Here is a 22,286-nt window from a genome sequence, read left to right as displayed (position 1 = left end):
GCTGGCCGATGCCATGTCCCCTGGCTCGTCCCTGCCAAGTGCCATTCCATAGCCTCTGATGCAAAGGGCACAGGCAAGGAAGCAGGATGGAGCGGCAAAACCAAGCGTGCCCCGAAGTCTCACCCGCCGGCCTTCGCCATGCTTCTTCTGCTGACCTATAGCTGGGGACTTGCAGGCTTATGCGGATAAGCTCTGCGGCTCTATCTTCGGTCATTACTCGACGAATAGCTCCTGTACCGTACGTGTGGTAGCATAGGATGCCGACCTGGGCCAGGATAAGCATTATCCTTCGAGTTTACTGCTCGTCGGCACTTGTGCCGCTTCAGGCCTCGTTCGGCAGGAGTGGATTGTTTCCACAGCTGGTTTCGCTCCAGGTCAGGATCGAGTGGATCCTGGTCTGTCACCCAATCCTGGTGATCCCTCGTTCCAGGCCAGGATAGAAAACAACAGTTTCAAATTCTTGTTCGGCTGGAGAAGAATGAAAACAGTGGATAAAAATAGAGGATCAAAATATGTAGCTGTAGTATTTGGTGGAAGATACGTGACCTGCAATGAACAACACATAATCAACATCCAGAACATATGTTATTTTGTTACATCCAGAACATATAAGAATGCACCGTAGAGTCATGATGGCAACATATGAAGATATGGCAATGCAGAAAGATGTTGGTAATCTCACAAACAACGAAGCAGTATCTTAACTCCCAAAGAGAGAGATAATCTCCTCACTTCCGGTTAATCAAGGGCGTTAATGAGCGCACTCAGTACACTCTTTTTAAGTGCAATGCAAACAAAGAAAGAGAGCTACTGCTAGTCGTCCTAATCCACAAAGATGAGTAGTTTCCTGAATCATGCTTCACTAGTTCCTCAGCTGTTCTTTTCTGCATCCCTGAAGGTTGCCATCAAAAAGAAATTCCGCCAACGTAGTTAAATAAAGATGGTGGCACCCCTGACTCATCCTCCTTGACACCATCTTCCTTCACACAGTTAAACCACAGAGATATGGGTTAGTCAACATATTGTTGCACTCCACTTTATTTAATCACGAGCTTGATTAGCAGCTTATTGAATAGTTAGGTAACAACGTATGTTCAAGAAATCATGTCATGGCCTAATTTACTTGGCTGCAGCAAAGTGAATGACAGGAACACAGTTTAACAAAATGAATGACTCTGTTCAGTGTTCGGCAAAGTGAATGACAGGAACTCAATATAGAAGATATGCAAAAAGATTGAGTAGAGATCAAATATTGCTGTTCGCTAAAGCTAGTTCCTTGAGCATCAGCACCAGTAATAATCAGACAGCAAAATCCAAAAGGATTGTGACTTCGTGCAGTGCAGAATGTACGCATAGTAAAATGCCAAGAAACCATGATTTAACGGCTCAAAGGCACCAGTAATACTCACAAGTGACTTCACATTGGAAGCAGATCCATGCTAGCACGCACAAAGGCAAGCCATTACAATTTCGAGTATGAAAGCAGCAAGCCTATAGTGCCCTTGGTCATACATTTGCAAGTCAAAACAGACACATGACACAATAATATACAAAGTCATACTTTGATATGATAAAAAAAAAGATAAGAACAAACAGGGCATACTTGCTACTACTGCATATGAACCATCAGTTTGCTCAATATTCCTTGGATCAAAAACAGTAAAACTGATGTAACTACTTGACTATTTTGGTACCACCTTTTGAAATAAATTAGAAAGTATAGTATATAGGACAGATCTAGATAATAGCAAAGTCATTCCAGACTAAACTAAAACAGGTTGAATATATAGAACAAGAACAAGTAGCCGGCCTGAGGTTTTACCTGCTAGACCATCTCATTTCGGAGCCAAATCAAAGTTGATTCTGTTAGAACAATTGAATCGTCTAGGAGTAGATGGAGTGGTTAAAGTGTTCTCTGTTGGTGAAATTACCTTGCACGTAGCACCTCCATGGCGTGTCCCCGTCGAGATGCGCTCAGGGGTAGAGAGAGGCGTGACGCAGTGGCGACGGACGACGAAGGAGCGGTGCAGCGACGGCGGGCCGGTGGCACTTCCCGTCGCTTCAGCACAACCCCGATCGGCTAGGGTTACGATTGGTGGGGCAATGGGCGGCGATCTTTTTGGCTACCTCCCACTGACCCCCACCTCTTCCTTTTATATGTGTGCTGCGCGACGGGGGCCCACCAGCATTCCACGGGCTGGGCACCCCCGATCAGGGCGCGAGTCAAGGCCCGTTTGGTCCGTTGGACCCAAACGGTGGAGATCAACACTAACATTCTCCCCCTTGATCTCATCTCGTATTTTAACTTATCTCAATCTTTTACTTTCTTCATTCTTGATTCTTTATCTACCTACTCCATCACGGATTAGTGCATATGAGCATGCCTCATCGTCACGGTCAATAGCCGATGGACTTAACAGCTACAATACACCTCTCGGTTCTGAAATAGATACTTTAACTTTGGGCCCTTTATCGTCCGGAAAACATAGGCTATACCATAAACCCATGTCGACTGTGTGTTCTCTGTACACACTGGGCGGCAAGCCTTTAGTAAGCGGATCCGCAAATACTTTCTGTCATTTAAACTCACAATCCATTCCAATCATGATTCCGGACTTTCTCCTTTACAACGTATAACTTTGTGTCAACGTGTTTGGCACCACAGTTGACTTGTTGTCACAGGAGCAAACTACTTTAATGGTTATTGCTGCTGTCAACCATTATCAATTCCGAGTAAAGGTTCCCTTGATTATTTTGCCTGTCCCTCGGCCTCGTATCATGCTATACTATATCTTTGCATCACATTGATCATAATTGCTTTGTTTTGGAGCTTTTCCACACAAAACCTCCAAATGTGAAAGTCAGCGACAATTGTGGATTTCGCTACACATTTCACAAGTTCTACTTTTGTACTCACAACCTTTTGAGAGTACTTGATCTTTCCAACTTAGCATGAGGCCGATATTCTCAATTTCATTCCAGTGATCTATATCTGGATTGAACTTTTGCCAAAATAACCCGGATACACAAAATATGTCAGGGTAAGTTCTTTTCTTGCGCGCTTATAATACTTTCAGCAGCTGAAGTATTTAGAACTATTTCCATTTCACATTGGTTCCTGGAACACTAAGGTTCCCAAAACTATTACCCTTAACGATAGGAACAGGCGTAGGCTTACTCCTTTGCATACTTCATTTCTTTAGAATATTTTCTGAGTATGCCTTTGTGATAATCATAATACCCCTTTCTTTTATCTCGATGAGTCTCAATCCATAGAATGAAAAACTCATCACCGAGATCAAAATTTGAGGACAAGAATTCTTTATCTATAACAGTATATTAACACCACCACTAGTGGGTAGGGTGTTATCTTTAAGTTGTGGAAATAAAATTTCCCATTCTTTAACTTTCTTTAAAACTTTCCTTAAAAACTATTATCCTCCTTTATCTCTTTAAACCTAAAACTTCATATTGTTTTATTTAAACTTTAGATACCACCGTCTCGTGGCTTTCTTCAATCCATAAATGAATTTACTATTGTGGTATCCCATATGTTCTTTCTTCTCTTTGACTAAAACTTTTGTCACAAAATTTGCTTTATATCTTTCAACATTCCCTCTGGAGTCACATTGACATTTTGTAGGTCCATTATAACCTACTGTGATGATTCTTTCAGGAATCACATCCCTTTTTTTTATATATATGGACTTAACCCACGGAATTCTTATGACTTCTTCAAATGAGGTGGAATCGACCTCCATTTGATTTTCTTTAATTTGTATGGGAATGTTGTTGCTCCTTTTGCCAAATGGCTATGGACTAATGAGATCCTGCATAACAAGATTCTTCTTTACTTTATTCATTTTCTTTGAGAGCTAACAACATGTGTTGTATACAACATCAGCATGTATGAGAAACTTGTTGTTCTTGAATCATCGAAGTGGACACGCATTCTCACTTCTCATCAAGTCTAAGGTATCTACATACCATGCTCCCCCAGATTTTGCCATCTTTTGTAAAGATGGCATATCAATAAATCTTTTGGTTTAGGTTCTATCTATGCTCCGTAAACTTTATATGTGCTCGTAAGCACCATCTTACTATCTTTGAGGGTAGTCCAGCAAAAAATGCTGAAATTTAGCTATTTCTTTACATAGGGGTATCAGCATAGTGACCGTTGTACCCCCTTGACGGTCACATTCATCATTTAATAGATCATCTCTTGCTTTCAATGCATATTACAAGGGAGTATGTTTCTAAACTGTCTCATATTTCTCTCCCTCGAAATGTGACTTGACCTTTTCTGCCACAATTTCGAAAACTATTCACAACTTTTGTGAATGAGGAAACTTTTATTACTTCATCCACATGATTACGTCATGCAGAACAAAGTAATTTCTTAATTTGTACGGGAGTACCTTTTATTCATTTTGCTTTGAGAACTCAATAGAGTCCTTTATTCGATATGGCAGTACTTTTTCCTCATTTCATTTCACGAACTTAATAGAGTCCTTCATTACTAGTACTTTAGCAAGTCACGCTCGCATATCTTTCTTATCTTGAGGTTCGCATGTTGCTTAATCACTGTGACACAATAGAAGTGCCCGATCAATTCTAGAATAGCAAAACTACTCCAAACTTTTCTCCTAGTGTGGGATAAACCAGTACATGAGTCATCACAACTTTCTCCCGCCATGCAGGATTAGCACTATACCAACTTTAACCCGTCATGCGGGTCATTTCATACTTTTCCAAACAAAAATGTCAGGATCGGTTCATATCAAATTCAGAAATAAATATGAATATTCCATGACACACATGCTTAATCCGACGTTGGTCAAATTAAACATGTATTGACTTATCACAACTTTGAATGAACTCAAAATGAATTCTTCTTGATAGAGAGTACATAAGTGACATTTCTCAAAATGAACTCTTATTGCTTTATCTACTCTTCTTGGATAAATATCCTGAGTACTTTTCCTGTCAAGCCGTTCTTTACAGAGAATATATTCTCTTATGTAATGACCTTCTTTCTTTCTGAGTCACAAATACCCAGTTCAATGTCTTTGGTCCTTCAAGGACAACATAGAACTCTTTGTATGAAAAGTCAATAATCAATACTTTAAGTTCTATTCTATATCACCGTTGGGCAGAAATAGAATAATCTTTTACATTAATTATGTATCACCGTTGGACAAAAATGGAATTAATGTATGAAAAAACTCAATAAACTTTAAAACCATATATCTGCTCCTCAAAATTAAATTCTCCCGTTGGTTCGAATTTAATTAGAGGATAATCAATTTTATTGCAGCGCAAACTAGAAAATACATTTCTCTAGTTTGAGAGCAGTTCTTTAGCTATTCTCTGAAATGGTCACTTTGATACAACATTTACCAGAGACCTTAAACTTCAAGATATGATTCATGAAAAAATTATAATAATGTTATCATCAACGTTGGTCAGAAAATAACAATACCATAATTAACTTTAAATTTCTCTTCCATGAGAAATATCTTTGTGATTCCAGTAATGCTCAACTTTGAAACTTCAAATGGCAGGAAAATGCCAAAACTCAGCTTTGACTTTAAACAGCGGAAGCTTTTCTATCTTTTACCCACAGGGAAAAAACTTATTTAAGACTTTGAGACTATTCTTCCAATTAAATCTTCTCGTTGGTTCCGACTTAATTGAAAGATAGCAACAGTATAACACCGGAAAACTTTTTCTTTCTTTATGGTAGCGAAAAACTTTTCTTTCTTTTCAGAAATAGTACATTGTACTCATTTTCTCTCTAAACAATTTATCTCGTTGGTTCAAAATTGAATAGAGATAAAACTGTACAAAACTTACTCAAAGTAAGTTCTTTAATCATGCTTTTAAAATCAAGAGCATCAACTCTAAAAACTTTGCAGCTGACACATATAAAATTCTATATTCAAAAGCATTCTTTTGACTTTACTTTTCTCTGATCAATTTTCCGTTGGTTCAAATTGATCAGAGGGTGAAACTATTGAAAATTTCATCAAAATCTGCCGCTGAAATTGAGAAATTTACCTTTTTCTTTTACTGTGCACGCGGCCCAGCTCGGGGATTCGGCCCGTGGCCTGCTCAGCTCTGTGCTCGCCCTGGGCCAGCAGCCCATACAGCCCGACGCGCAGCGCCAGTGCTCGGTCGGCCCGGCGGCTTGGCAGCCCAGCAGACGGCTCACTTCGGCACCCGCCTGGGCCGGCCACGGCCCGATTAGCGGCGGAGCGGCGCTGGCCGTCGGATCAAATCCTACGGTCGCCCGTCCATTTCGCCCGAACAAAAATGGGTTTGTCGCCCTTCCCCTTGAAACCCTAGATCATTCTTTCTTTTCTTTCTTTTCAGCTCTTCCGGTCCGGGTTCGGTGGCGCCGCCGCCGCCGGTGGCCTCTCGCCGCCGTGCCGCTCGACCCGGCCACCGAGCCACCATGGCCGGCGATCCCGAGCTCAACTCTTTCTTCTCTCCCCTCCCCCCCTTGTCCGTCTGCAGCACACACAGAGACGAGCACGGAGCGGCGGCGGCCATGGCGGCCGGAGGAGGAGTGGCGGCGCCGCCGCCGGCCCCCTCGCCCTTTTTTCTTTTTCTTCCCTTCTTTCTACTCGAGCAGCGGCGGCCACTGAATTGCGGTCGTGGCCAAGACAGCACGCCGGAGTGGAGGCTCAGCGCCGCCTCAGGCCCCCAGGCCGGCGTGCGCGTTCGCCCGAGCGTGAGCGCTCCGCCGTCTTGAGGCTCTGCGGCGGAGTTCATGGCCCGAGCTCGCGAGTCAAGGCGGCTCGCTCTGTCCCGCGCGCAGGCGGTCATGTGCCGGTGATTCGGCGCCGCAGGAGCCTGCCCGTGCGGCAGTGGCCGGCGGAGATGCCGGCGGCGAGGCCCAAACAAGCCCCGCCACCTCTTTTCTAGGGTTAGGGTTTGGCAATTCTCTGTCTTTTTCGATTCAAGATCGAATTGCTTTTATCTCTGTTTCTTTCTCGATCCAAGATCGAGATCTTTCTGTTGTCTTTCGATTCGCGAACGAATCCTCTTTTTCCCATCTCGATCTACATCGCTAGATCGGCTCTGATACCATTGTTAGAACAATTGAATCGTCTAGGAGTAGATCGAGTGGTTAAAGTGTTCTCTGTTGGTGAAATTACCTTGCACGTAGCACCTCCATGGCGTGTCCCCGTCGAGATGCGCTCAGGGGTAGAGAGAGGCGTGACGCAGTGGCGACGGACGACGAAGGAGCGGTGCAGCGACGACGGGCCGGTGGCACTTCCCGTCGCTTCAGCACAACCCCGATCGGCTAGGGTTACGATTGGTGGGGCAATGGGCGGCGATCTTTTTGGCTACCTCCCACTGACCCCCACCTCTTCCTTTTATATGTGTGCTGCGCGATGGGGGCCCACCAGCCTTCCACGGGCTGGGCACCCCCGATCAGGGCGCGAGTCAAGGCCCGTTTGGTCCGTTGGGCCCAAACGGTGGAGATCAACACTAACAGATAGGAAAAAATCAAATCTTCTCTCTCCTCCATAGAGCTAGCTAGTAAGAGGCAAAGAGAGCTCCATTTGATTCATAAATCTAACAAAAAAGCTTAGAAACAACAGAGAATCAGCATCAACTTATCTCCTGAAGCCCCCAACTCAAAGGAAATCAAGTTGAAAACCTCCATCATTTCTTTTTTTTGGGATTTTCGGGGAGCTCCTCACCCGTGCAAACAATGGGGGTCGGGAGGAGTAAGAAGGTGCCCGGATTTTTATAGAGATTTGGGGGGGGGGGGGGGGTAAACTGTTCCTACAAATTGATTTCCGGGGGCGGTTAGTTGCTACAGTACTCCTGCTCCCTTTGTAGAAACGGATCAAATTTTGATCTGCCCCTGAAAAAAGCGAGGCGTTCGTACAAATCATTTTTGTGACTATGTACCCAACTCTAAATGGTTCCGGTGGGATCTACAAGTAACAAGAAAAGATATTTGTTAGTCGGGACATGACTCATGATTAGGTATTTAGGTTTTAGAATGAATCATGATAAAGAACATAACAGCAGCAGTGCGGTACTTAGGGGGTGTTTAGAAACAGGGACTTCAAAAAAGTCCTAGGGACTTTTTAGTATTTAGAAGTATTAAATAAATATTAATTATAAAACTAACTGCAGAATCCTGGGGCTAAACTGCGAGACGAATCTAATGAGGTATCTTAATCTATGATTAGCGAATGGTTACTGTAGCATCACTGTAGCAAATTATGAATTAATTAGGCTCATTAGATTCGTCTCGCGAAAAAGCACTCAGCTGTCAAAAAACATTTATAAACAGATTTTATTTAATACTATAAAATAGTAAAATTCCTTTTGATGTGATAGGGACTTCTGAAAAAAGTCCTGGAGCCAAAAAGACCTTAACCGACCACAGTTGCTGTACGTCAACTGACAGTAAACTATTATAGGCTGTACGTCAACTGACAGTAAACTATCATAGGCACTAACAGTAACTAGTAGGCTTGTGTAAAGATAAATAAAGCATGCATGCATCCACCAACCAGCTCACGCATATTTCAGGGTATTCTCAACTGATTAAACCAGACATGTAGTAGAGATAACATTTTGGAAAACTAAGTTGAGCAGAGGACCTCGAGCCTAGAGGTTTCAGGAGAGAAAAAATGCAGATGACTACTGCTACCAGCAGGCACCAAAGACCAGAAGACTCCTGCAAACACGCCCACATGCAACTATGCATGCAGCAAGGCCTTCCCTTGTATCTACAAATAGCGAGCTGCGAGCCCCTCTTCGCTGTTTGCAGCCATCACAGCATCACAACAAGAACTAGCTCGCACCCTCTCACTAATACACTGAGATCGATCCAAGCTGAGAAAGCACAAGCCACAAGCCATCCGACATGGTTTCCAAGAAAATCATGTCCTCCCTCGCCTTCCTCGTGGCGCTGCTGTTCACATGCAGCTCCATGAGCAGCGCGGCGCGGTACCTGGAGGAGACGAAGCCCGAGTACCCACCGCACCCCGCCGTGCCGGGCTGGAGATCCAACAAGAACTAGTTGCTGTTGTGCGTCAACTGACAATAAACTGACCAGCGCCGCCTCCACCTTCTCCACCTCTACACGCGCGGCGTGCCTGCTGCGGCCCCTCTTCACGCCACGGCCGACCCGTCATCAGCCTCGAGCGCGGTCGAATCGGCGGGTGCGGCGGCGGAGGAAGACGGTGCCGGTGCCGGCGCCGGCTCCGCCGTGCTGCTCGAGCAACAACGGTAATCCAAGAACACCACACAAGATCGAGCAAGACCGGATCTGAATCGAGAGAACATGGGAAGGAAGAGGAGGGTGGCGCCTTACCGGCGAGAAGGGGGAGTGGCGCCGCCGCCACGCCCACGCTCGCTTCGTATTGGGGCTTGCTAGTTCGCACGCGCGCCCCAGGACGCAAAGTAGCAAACGATTTCCGACAACCTTGACATATACCATTTTCGGCTTCGGGACCATTCTCTTTCCTTTTTGGGCCGCCCCGCACTAAATGACAGCCCGCGAGCTTCAGGAGTCCTTCCCTTTCTTTTTTGGGCCGCCCGCACTATATGCCGATCTGGCCCGACAAAAAATCATGTCACGTGGGCTTCGTTTGAAAAATTCCCGAAGTCATTCTCTTTTCAGGACGCATATTTTTTTTCCAGGACCGTTAGGATGTAGGGAGTATATCGGGTGGGGGAAGTCAAATAAAAGTTACATTCAAACAAAAAAATATTAAAAATAAAAAAATTAATTATTTAGTTGGAAAATTATTAAAAATATGTTAGAAAAAGAGTATAAAAATCTGTTAACAAAAAATTTATTAACGAGAATAAAAAAAGGTTGTGATGCCTTGCAATATCATGTGTAAGGTGCATGCAAAAAACCAAAGCGGGGAAAATGTAAAATTTTCTAAAAAAAATAGAAGAGACTATTGACACCAAGTATAATTGTATCTTTTTCGTTAATTTGTAGATCTTTTTTGTTTTTCAAACGTCAGGCAGTGCATCATTTCTTCGCGCATCTGGAAAAAAAACGGGCGAAGTGCAAAAAAAATGTTATTAATGTTAAAAAAGATATGTGAAAAAGTTAATGAATGACAAAATGTATATGAAACTTGTATGTCATATAATTTATGCATAACTTATTACGTTTATGTTGTGCTGCATAACTTATTGAGCTTATGATGTCCAAATTGTATGACATATATATTATGCATAACTTATGATGTCGTGCATCATAGTTATGCATAACATATGTCTACAAACTTATGTCGTGGTGCATGACTTACTGAACTTAGATGTGATGAAAAACTGGATATTGTATACATAATGTATTGGGAAAACTAATATGACATGTAACTTATGCATAACTGCGTGTACATAAAAAAATCATACTTGCTACCTTATATGCATAACTTATGTAGGGCTAAGTTATACTTGTATAACTTAATATGTACGAGTTCTCGGCATCTTAAATCGAAAAAGTTTTGTTTGGAAACTTGTATACATAATTTACTGTTATGTGCTGGTATGTTGACAATAAAAAAAATTGAATACATAAGTTCGTTGCTGTAAAAATGGAAGTTACGGTTGTTGGTATTACCTTGTGACATAACTAATAGGTTCAACACCCTGAGAAAAAAATAGGCAAAACACATAATAAATATAAAACTGTGAAAAAAAGATGTATCTAACACATTTGAAAAACTAAATATGAAAAAAAAGATGTATGTAAATACTTACATGTCTTGAAGTAATCAACTTTATTTCAGGAATTACAATCTGATTCTGAGCATGCGTGCACAGATAGTATGTTACCATTTCACGAATTGGTTTTGCATGATCCTGATTTGGAAAAAGAATGGAAAGCTATAAGCTTGGGATACAAAAAGTATGCATTTTTTTAAAAAGAATCAAAGTGATTAATGAGGGGGGAGGGGAGCTTACTGGTTTGAAATAAAAATGAGTATTGCCAGTATATGATAACAACAGTTTTAGAACAAACACACCGCTGTCATTCCTGTGTGGGGGGAGAAAAAATGGGTGTGGAAAAAAATCCATAAGAAATGCAAAAAAAGAAAAAGAGAAAAAAAAAAGAGAATGTGAACTTAACTAGTACAATTAACAAAAATGAAAAAAAATTGCCATGTAAAAATGTATAGACAGACGAAATGTAACGAAAAAAAGGAGATTCACTTAACTGGTTTGTTCTGCTCGATACACTTCCAATCACTGTTGGCATGTTGTATATTTCAACTCTTGTTGACCTGCTCTGGACACACTTAAAGACTTTTCTGAAGTTTGCAACAGCAACAAGAGCATCATCTTTTATAATATCTGAATTCTCGAATGGGCAAATAACCTCAAACCTTTTATGTCTGAAATTAGCAACAAGCAGATACCAAAAAGAATTTTTCCGGAGAGGGACAAGCACCTGGGGGGATGTAAAAAAAGAGAAAAAAGGAAAAAAAATGAAGGTTAACTAAAATAAAAAAGGAGAATATTCAAAAAAGGTTATGTTCATAGCATCGCTTTTGACATGGGATTGACAACTTGTGCGCAAAAGTTGAATGCTGAAAAAAATATGTGCGCATATACTAAAAAAGAAAAATTGTCCAACAAAGTTATGAACATCTCAACCTTATGTGTGCAACAAGTTATGAAAATACTAAAAGAGAAAATATTAACTGACCATGTCAGCATTGTCCAGGCTATAGCCGATTTTCTTTTCAGCAAAATTGCAAGCACAACTTTGATACATAAGTTTGTCATACAGATTGTAAAAAGAAAAAACTTTTCACATAATTTTTAACACAAATGACACGGTATGTATATCTTTTACGTATAACCTTTTCAGCCTACTTATTAAAAGAAATAATTTTGAACATAACTTTCATGTGTGAACATCTCAACCTTATGTGTGCAACAAGTTATGAAAATACTAAAAGAGAAAATATTAACTGACCATGTCAGCATTGTCCAGGCTATAGCCGATTTTCTTTTCAGCAAAATTGCAAGCACAACTTTGATACATAAGTTTGTCATACAGATTGTAAAAAGAAAAAACTTTTCACATAATTTTTAACACAAATGACACGGTATGTATATCTTTTACGTATAACCTTTTCAGCCTACTTATTAAAAGAAATAATTTTGAACATAACTTTCATGTGAATGTTATCAAAAAAACTTTTCACACACCTTTGATACATAAGTTCACCATACAGATTTAAAAAGAAAATACAACTTCTCAAGATAACTTTTTAGCATACTTTGTATGAATAAAATTGTCAAAAGAATATTTTACTTAGGGAAAAATGCAAATGTTAGGGGATAAAAGAAAACATTAATTTCCTGAGACACCATGAGAGAGGGCTCAGCTAATCAGCGCGCGAGCGCCGGGACGGCTGATTTTCCTTTTTTGGGAAAGTTTCTCTCTCCCACGATTTTCTATTTTTAGAAAGTTACTTATATGTATAACTTTTGAGCTTTTCCAGACAACTATTAGATAATATTTTTTCAACATAACTATGAAATGATAATTTTTCAGCGCACCTTTTATGATACTCATAACTTTTACGCATAAATTTTTCTAACCAACTTTTTAGGATAATTTTTTAACACATGTACAATTTTTTACGCATAACTTTTTTCAGCCTCCTTACTAAATGATAAGGTTGGAACATAACTTCCATGAAAACTTTTCACACAACTTTAATGCATAAGTTTGTCATACAACACTTCTACGAAATCTTGTCACACAACTTTGATGCATAAGTTTGTCATACTTGTAAAAATACTTGTCGAGATAACTTTTCAACACAATTTCTATGAAAAAGTATTTAGGAAGACTTCTCTGACAACTTTTTACGTACAAGTTCATCATACAACTTCTAAGCACAATACTTGATATAACTTTTTAGTATAATTCTTCTATAATTTGTATCAAAAGAATTTCTCTAGAGAAACACATAGTAGAAAAAAAGAAAATTCTGAAAATAATGATGATAGCTTGCTGCCGGTACGGAACACAGAGGGAATATATAAAAAAGGAAAAGAGAAAGCAAATCAATGCTTGAACTGCTGTCACATGGGTGGGTACGGACAGCGCATGGCCGGCTGTAGCATCGCGCGCCACGAAGCTCTGTAGCGTGCGATTGTTGTTTTGGATTCCGCCATGAGAGAGGGGATAACCAGAAAAACATTATTTGCACGTCCGAGTAGGGGGAAATCGTACCTTTGGGATTTGATGAGAAGCATTTCTTGAATCACTTGACTGGGCAGCCCCACCAGATTCATCATCCACATCCATATTTTTCTGTTTGTTGAAAGAGAAGAAGATTCACTTGCAAATGATTCATGCTGATCTAATTAAAAAACGTCAACGCAATATCATGTACAATTCTGAAAAAAAGGAAAAGATTGGTGCATGTGTTTGTTCCTTTGTCATGCTATGTAATCTAAACCATTTATGTCGAAACAATTAGAATTATCCTATATTTGGTCGCTAAAAGTCTTGGCATGATCAATTTTAGAAGACAATGATTATTGACAGGCAGTGTCCATGTATTATTTTGATCATATGAACACCCTTTTCTGTTTTCACCAAAGCACAATGATGTGGGTGCTAACTTTGGACAAATTAGCATATACAACCATGATAACGTTATTCGGACAACTTATTAGACAAAAGTTATCCCTAATAACTATAAAGTTTGAGGGATAAGTAATTTTCAACAAACAAATTTATGCGTATAACTTATGGTTTGTATAAATGAAAAATAAAGACAAATTTTGAGCATAGATAACCATGATATGTTAGTGGAACAACTTATTAAACAAAACTTATACTAATAACTATAAATTTGGAGGAAAAAGTAATTTTCACGAAACAAAACTTGTGCAGATAACTTATGATTAGTCTAAATGAAAAAATAAAGACAAATTTTGAGCATGTATGGGACAACTTATTAAACAAAAATTATCCTAATAACGTTTTTGCATGTTCTATAGGGCATCATGCATACTGGCCATGAGATGCCACGTCAGACCATAATGCATCGATGTCTTGATAATTGATATACATCATATTGCGTGCAGGGGCAAAAAGGAATTAAACATCGCCATCAGAGAACCAAAGTGCTTACATGCTACTAGAGTAGCATGCTATGGGGAAAGGAAATCACATTCAAAGAATTAAGCCTCACCTGCCAAAGAAGTAACTAAACCACTATTCCCACTATAGTATTCATGCAAATGCTGGTGTTGGAGACGCAACAATTGATTCACAGAAAAAACCTTCAGAAGACATAGTAAAGCATATCAGTTAAATCATAAGATTATTCTTTGACCTTCCTGGAGAAAAAGGAAGCAAAGACTAAAGAAAATGAATGCTGAACTATCAACATGATGCACATAGGGAAATCTGTCACACTGGAAAGCTGAAACCAAGCTAAACATGCAAGAGAACAAACAACAATCTATCATACAGAGTATCCGGGAAGTAGTTCAGTAATTACCACAAAACGAAGAAAATGGAATGAAAAATTTTGAAGGTACACTCCTTGGAATGAAAAATGTAAAACATTAGGAGGATAACCTAAGCAATAAGACGTTGAGAGAGTAGCACAGTATGGGTCGATGCTTGGTGTAGAATGCGAGATGCAAGCAGTTAAAATGCTTCTGTAGAGCACTAAAACCCAAACATTAAAAAAAATTCCATACCACAAACGATCAACACGACGGATTTCTAAGGAACTGTGCTTGCATCTGCTACATCATCAAAGCTCATGCAGATCTGCAATTTCAAACATCTCTTGAGCACGAGCTCTATCATCGGTCGGCCTTGAATCTCATCCGCACAAGTTCTATTATCGGTCGGTCAGAAGGGGAAAGGGGAGCAAGAAGCGGCGATTTACCGGGGGCGCTTCCCGGCTGCTACAAATCAAGGCCAGCAACCCTACCACATGTGCCGCCGCACTCGGGGGCGTCGATCCATTCCACAACCGCCGCCACGCTCGAGGTAGGGATTGCCTCGCCGAGGCACAGGGGTCATGCCCCCATCATCTTTAGTGGCCTCCCTTCTGAATCTGAGATCCGGATCAGAGGAGCCTCGCTGTGGTGATGCAGGACAGTTTTGCTGCGTGCGCGAGGATCTCGGTGGCTCCCCGGTGGTGGCGAGCTGCGGCCGCACGAAAAGCTTGGGGGCCCGTCAGCGGCGGTGTGGGGATTTCGTTGGGCTTGAGAGAAGCGGAAGGAGAGATAGAGGAAAGAGAAAGGGAAATGAGGAAGAGTCTGGAGAATGTTAACGGAAGGAGGGGGAGAATGCATGCTGAGTGGGGCCCGCGCAAGTGGAGTAGGAAGAGGCTGTCATATACTCATATCATTTGTTAGTTGTGAAACTAGCGAGCGATTGTAGGATTGGATTTGCGCTTCGCGTTTCGACCGCCTGGAAAAGATACGGTGGGTGGGAGCTGTGGATTTCTTCCGGCCGTGGGAGGGGCGGAACCACCTTTCCGGGCCGGATTCTTTCCCGAGCCAGGCCGAAACGAACGCCTATTCCTGGCCCGACCCGGGAATGCAGTGGTAACGATCGAGCCTCTTCAGTTGGGTTGCTGGGATTGGGCTCAGCTCTAGCCGTATTGAGGCCTAGCTGAATTGGGCTTTCATGCCCACTCAATTTATCGATCGAGCCCTTGAAGCCCAATGGCCAATTCTATCTCCCGATTCAAATCTCATTCAGGACCCAAAACGAACCGCTCGAATCTCTATCTCCTTCCCTCCTATATTTTCTTGTTCATATACTTGAGTGAAGCTGTGTCAGTTTAAACCACCAAACGTTCGCCCAGTTATATATACGAACAATGTCTCTCCTGCTGGTGACGGTACCACGGATATTGATCCTCAACAGATTAGACTACGCCGAGTGATCGAGTAATCATGCATATAAAAACCGCCATATATATAGGTGATCAGCAAAGAGGCTAATACTTGTACCTGTGTGGCTGTGTCCTCCACCTCAGGCGATTAATGTGATGCGGTGATGGTTGCATTATCCATAACGATCATCAGCGACAACTAATAAATGATTAAACTGCCCGAAGACTCCCTGTGTTTGCCTGGTGTTCTTGCTGCGCTGGTGGTGTTGTAGGTGTCCCTCGTTGTTGTTAGGCAGTGCAGGCTCCACTCTTTCTTCGGAACAACCGCACCAGCCACTTGGCCGCCGCTGCACACGACATCAGTCTGGCTCCAAAAAACGGATTCTAACTTACCCAACAACCTCACCGCACTGAAAGCTACGGCCACCACATCTCCCGGCCGTGCCAACCCGAGAGAGGCCTTTGCAATCACATGCCCATCACGGCGCGTCGCCGTGGAAAGCAGCAGCCCCGCCACCATGCCCGCGCGCGCACCAAGACGAGAGCGCACCTGCCGCTCCGCGCGCGGCCGGCACACGGGGCGCCACGGCGCGACGGCGAGGATCCCTGTCAGGCAGATCTCCGCGCGCGCCACCACCCGCGCCTCGGGCCGGGATTCCTCTTCCTTCGTGATGGCGACTCCACGACGGGGATCGCGGGCGCGAGTTCCAACCATTCAAAGGCAGGCAGGCAGCTCGATCGGGTTGAGGGGCCAGGGCGGCCGCTACGTGTGGAGCGCGGGCGCGGCGCCCGGCCGCAGGGCTCCATTTGTCCCCGCGAGCTCGTCGGCACTTGGCGGTAAGTTCTAGTGCAAAGCTTACGATGCAATGATACGCGACGGTGGCAGATAGCGTAGCTAGCAGTGACCGTGGGCGTCAGACCGAGCGAGCTCCCATTCCGAGCAGTAGCTAGCTCTAGGTTGATTCTTTCCTAGCCCGTGGAGGATGAAAAATGCGCGAGCGCTAGCGAGCTAAGGCCAGTATCAGTGCTAGGGTCATAAAAATAAAAATGTCATAACATTAAATTTACTAATATGTACCAATAGTATGAGGAGAAAAAAAAGATGACTATCATGAAATGTGAGAGTAGTGTCATGGTGATGACCCTCTACTGGCACAGTTTTTAAGATTTCAGTCTAGGTAACTATGTCGATGACACTCCCACTGAGACTGTCCTATGCCGTACGACCGGGCCACGCGGATGGATCTCTAAAAAACGCTGCTTCGGCCAGCAACGGCGGCGACAGAGTGTGCTACCATTCAGCCGATCGAAACAGTGTCTCTTTCGGGATCCCATAATTAGTGCCGCCGCGGCGGCCTTTGCTGGATTCGGTCGATCGGGGCTGTAGTTATCTGCTGATCTGCCTAATCTTTTCTCCTCGTTCCTTCGTTCCATCTCGCTTGCGTCCTCGTCTCGTCGTTTTTCCGGCTGTCAATGTTCGGACATGGATATGCCACTGCGGATACATCGTTGTCCAGGCGTGGCTTGACACATGATGGAAGATGGATACTAACCTGCTGAGGTTATTTGTTGCTTTATCCGATCCGGGGATCTGCAGACTGCAGTGTTGGCTCGCCAACACCGGTCGATGGCGCATTCCCGTGGTTCGTGGTGGCGTGCTTTTGCACGTGGCGCCACTGATCTCCCTTCCTTGCTTTGCGCAACTGTGATGAGCTTGCCAGATACAGAGAGATCGAGGACGGAGACTGACACAGCACAGCCGCTAGCTATCTCGCCACTTGGCTGTACTGCTTGCTGTTTTCATGCACGGCTTGGCGGCTTGCTCTCTAGCTCGACATCTCAATTTCTCATTAGGTCTTCAAAACAAGCTGGTATATATCGGATCCAGCGCTACAGAGTACATCTCCTGCATCTTTCACCGTCGCATCGCATCGCAAGCCTGTTTTATTTTTACGTTTATGAAGTACTACTAGACAATTATACCCATGCGTTGCTACGAGCAAAGTTGGCATAAATATCGTAGGGATCTTCGTGATCGAGTCGTGGATGAAAGGCTGGTCCGACTCTCGTACGGGATGGACTAAGGCCAACGTGTCAATGACATAATGCGGACCAAATAAAAAAAGGCAACCAAACCAAAAATTTAGGTGAAAACCTTACTCGCCTTAGAAATAGGTATAGATACGCAATGCAACCCGGCAGCCTCACGGGTGCCCGCGTCCCGTCCGAGTGGCGCGCCGCGCGCGGCCACTACTTGCCCGTCGCCGCCGCGCCGTGTCGAGCTCTGGCGCGTGGCGCACGGGATCCACGCAAACCCGCGAGCATATTCGATTCTGACGTCGCGTCACTCGCCGCGCACGCACCGGTGATCCAGCGCGTGCGTTAATATCCGGCGCGGCATCACTGGCTCGGGCGGGCGGGCAGCCGGGCACGAATTCTCCAGCTTCCGGGGAGGCCGCCAACGGCAGCTGGCCACCGCAGGCCCGGCGACTAGGACGTGCAGTGCATACAGCCATGGTGGCGTCCGGCGCCCCGGTCCCAAACCGGGCCACGTACGCCTCTGCGGGCGACCACACGGCCGGCGGCCGGGTCCTTGTATCACATGTGTATGGCAGTATGTGTGGGCGCATGGAGTGTGGAAGCTCTAGCGAGCAAGGGATGCACGCATCTATTTTGGGCGCGACGCAGAATCAGTGGATCGCTGAGACGGAGGGAGGGGATGGATATGGTGGGGATTTGGTCGCCGCGCGCGCCGTCTCCACACGAGGTGTGGTCGTGGCCGTGGACCAACCAGAGCCAGTAGTACGCGACGTCGCCACAGCTTGCAAGTGTGATGTCTTGTGCTCTCTTTTATTTTTTCGGGTAGATGTCTTATACTTCTCCTGAATTCAGTCTAGAAACTGCTTGAGGAGCTCTGCCAAACAGAACCTTATTAGGACTCTCGATAGGCTTATCAAATCGAGAAATGAGGAGCATGGAACTACATCTTCTAAGGTCCGTTTTTTTATATAAAAAGAGAGAAAAAAGTTACGGCTTCATCCTCCCAGCGCCTTCTCTGCATAAGGTAGGTGGTCGTGTATGAAAATGAGCTAGTCGTGTGCGGCGCTGTCGCTACAGCTTACGAGTGTGATGTCTTGTAAGAGCCCTTCGCTTGAGAGGCGAAGATACTTATTAGGACTCGAATAGGCTTATGAGATAGAAGAAATTAAGGGCACAGGAACCATATCTTCTAGGGTCTGTCTTTTTGGATAAAGGCAAAATAAAGTTATGGCTTCTTCCTCACTGTGCCGTCTCCACACGAGGTGGGCAATGGTGTACGAACTAGAGCCAGTCGTGCGCGGTGCCAACGCTGCACGAGTATGACGTCTTGTTTTGTTGGGGTCCTTCGATTGAGAGGTGCACGGTGCCGACGCTGCAGCTTGCGATTATGATGTCTTGTATTGTAGGGGTCCTTCGATTGAGAGGTGAACATACTTATTAGGACTCTCGAGGGCTTATCAGATTGAAGAAATGAGGGGCACTAGAACCACATCTTCTTAGGTCTGTCTTTTTGGATGAAGGCAAAAAAACGTTATGGCTTCTTCCTTGCTGCACCGTCTCCACACGAGGTGGGCAATGGTGTACCATCTCCACACGAGGTGGGCAATGGTGTATGAACTAGGGCCAGTTGTGCACGGCATCGTTGCTACAGCTTGCGAATGTGACATCTTGTATGGGTCCTTCGCTTGAGAGGTGAATATACTTAATAGGACTTTCGAGGGCTTATCGGATCGAAAAAAATAAGGAGAACTTGTTGGAGTAATGGGCCAAGCCCATTACTTCTAAAGCATTAAAAGAATTTAAAGCCCACTATTAATGCTAGAGAATCAATGCTTAATTCCGTACCGGGAATTGAGGAGGATCTCAACCGACTTAAAAGGTGGACTTCGTGTACACCACTTGTGAAGCCGGTAAGAGGAGGATGGTGAACCACACGCGCGCGCGCGCGCTCGCTCGCCTCGCCCGGCCGGGCCGTGGCCGAGGCGCGGCGCGGCCGGCCGGACGGGCGGGCGGTGCGCGTGCGCGTGCGCGGCCGGACGTGACGTGACGTGACGTGCCGGTGCCGGTGCGGTGTGATGGCTATTTTGCCGTTGACAGCAATTAATCGTGCGATTAAACGTGCAATTAAATCTGTAATTAATGGTCATAACCGCATCACCTAAATGACTCTGATGGTGTCCAGGTTCAACGATCCTGAGCACCTGAGTCACTATATAAGAAGTGCCATTCCCCTCATCCATCCTGCACCAGAGCACTGAGGCAACTCGGCTCCTCTCTTCTCCCTCTCCAGTTGCAACAACTGAGTTCCCCCAACGCTAATTTCTGTGCGCACAGAATTAGCGTGAGCAGGCCTCCGAAACCTTGCTCGCCTTGAGATCCTGCACGGGATAGGCGGGCAATCAGGTTTTTGAAAATACAAAGGCTTTGCCCGTTTGAACGACTACTTCCTGGTGGACGAGCCGAACGACTACGTCGACTACATTCTGGTGGCCGAACGACTACGTCGACTACATCTTGGTGACCGTTCGCGGGACTGCACTGCGAACTTCTTCCTGCACCGATTTAGTTCGACTACTTCGACTGAGGCCAACCGAGTAGATGTCTACTCCAGTTGGTAACAGCGCAGCCAATGCCTCCGGCAACGGCCCCGCTTCAGGGTACTCCCTGAAACTTTGGTTATTTATATTGTTTATGCTTATCTGTGTGATAAGTATAAATATGTTTACATGTTTTATTTTACTCTGAAAGTCATAGAAATATTGCTAGTTTATACATTTAATTTTGGAATTAAATTGTGCCCGAAATTGCCTAAATTTCTAACAGAACTATAACCACATCTTCTAAAGTCCGTCTTTTTGGATAAAGGCGAAAAATATTACGGCTTCTTCTTCACTGCGACGTCGCCATATGAGGTGGGCAATGGTATACGAACCAAGGAGTCATGCGCGGAGCCTTCATTGCAGCTTGCGAGTGTGATGTCTTGTCGGGCCCTTTGCTTGAGAGGCAAAGGTACTTATTAGGACTCTCGATGGGCTTATCAGATTGAAAGCTTATCAGATCGAAGAAATGAAGGGCACAGAACCCCCATCTTCTTTTTGCATAAATAGGAGAAAAGTTACAGCTTTGTCCTCACCATGCCGTCTCCACACGAGGTGGGCGGTGTACAAACTAGAGACAATCGTGTGCGGCGTCGTTGCTACGCTTGCGAGTGGGATTTTTGTAGGCGCCCTTTGTTTGAGAGGTGAAGATACTTATTATACCTCTCGATGAGCTTGTCATATCGAAGAAATGAGGTGCACGAACCACATCTTCCAAGGTGTGTTTTCTGGGTAAAGGGAAAAACTACAGCATCATCCTCGCCGTGCCATCTCCACACAAGGTTGGCAGTCATGTACGAACAAGAGTCAGTCATGCACGGCGGCGTTGCTACAGCATGCGAGTGTGACATCTTGTAGGGACCCTTCACTTGAGAGGCGAAGATACTTATTAGGACTCTCGGTAGGCTTATCGGAACGAAGAAATGAGGGGCACTGAACCACATTTTGTAACTCAATTTTTTTATACAGGGGCAAAAATAGTTATGGCTCCATCCTCTCTAGAGGCATCAGAATAACAATTATTAGTAAGAAAATTCCCTATTTGATAATGCTAATAAAGTTGAGAATCATTTATTCAACATTGAAAATTTTCAACTTCCCTATTTGACATTGAGTTGAACTTCCGTTGCCCATTTGACATTTTCGTATGTTCCGTCAGTTAACTCACGCAAACAGTAATATGTAGACTCTCCCCTGACCATTAAATCACCTCCAAAAATTATGAAATATTTTTTAGAAATATATTGAATGGAGATTAATCTTTTTTGAATGAAAACACATATATAGCATTTAAAATCTAAAGATTAAACCTCACCAGAATAGGGTACTTAAGCTTATCCAAACTTTCAGGACACAACATTACTTAGAGAATCTTGAAGTTATTTCAAAATTATATCTTTTGAAACAACTTCAAAAAAAATTGTTAAAGAACTTGAAAACTTCTTTGTAATTTACCATATAAAGTAACTTAATAATTCTTTCATCCCATTGTAGGAATATTATACGTTTTTATAATATTTGAAAACTATGGTTGTGCACCCAAAAATTTAAATAAGCTTCAAAAGCAGTTTATTTTGGTGAATTTAGTTTTAAGATTTCAAATGCCACATATGTGTTTTTATTCAAAGTGGATTCAACTCCATTTGTTATATCCTTACAAAAAGTTTCATAAATTTTGGAGGTGATTTAATTGTCGTTTTAGCCTAGATCTCCATTTGTATACCCAAGCAACTTATCTAACATCCAACGTCCACGA

The 22,286-nt window shown here is 43.6% G+C and overlaps 1 long non-coding RNA gene across 9 annotated transcripts; it reads right to left on the bottom strand.

Annotated features, from left to right (window-relative positions):
- Positions 1-552: 552 nt before the first annotated feature.
- Positions 553-15,375, bottom strand: LOC120681114. Of its 9 annotated transcripts, none has more exons than XR_005677839.1 (10): positions 14,934-15,375; positions 14,740-14,812; positions 14,223-14,313; positions 13,253-13,333; positions 11,217-11,449; positions 10,963-11,035; positions 10,759-10,860; positions 10,619-10,647; positions 1,932-10,037; positions 553-980 (listed from the first exon to the last, which is right to left on the bottom strand). It is a non-coding gene; the product is annotated as an uncharacterized LOC120681114 (long non-coding RNA). The 9 variants fall into 9 exon arrangements; XR_005677841.1 differs by having other exon boundaries at positions 14,979-15,375; XR_005677837.1 differs by having other exon boundaries at positions 14,740-15,375.
- Between the last annotated feature and the right edge of the window lie 6,911 nt (positions 15,376-22,286).

Source organism: Panicum virgatum, chromosome 2K, assembly GCF_016808335.1.
Source record: "Panicum virgatum strain AP13 chromosome 2K, P.virgatum_v5, whole genome shotgun sequence".
In the NCBI taxonomy this organism is placed as follows: Eukaryota; Viridiplantae; Streptophyta; class Magnoliopsida; order Poales; family Poaceae; genus Panicum; species Panicum virgatum.
This window is presented reverse-complemented; position numbering and strand designations above follow the sequence as displayed.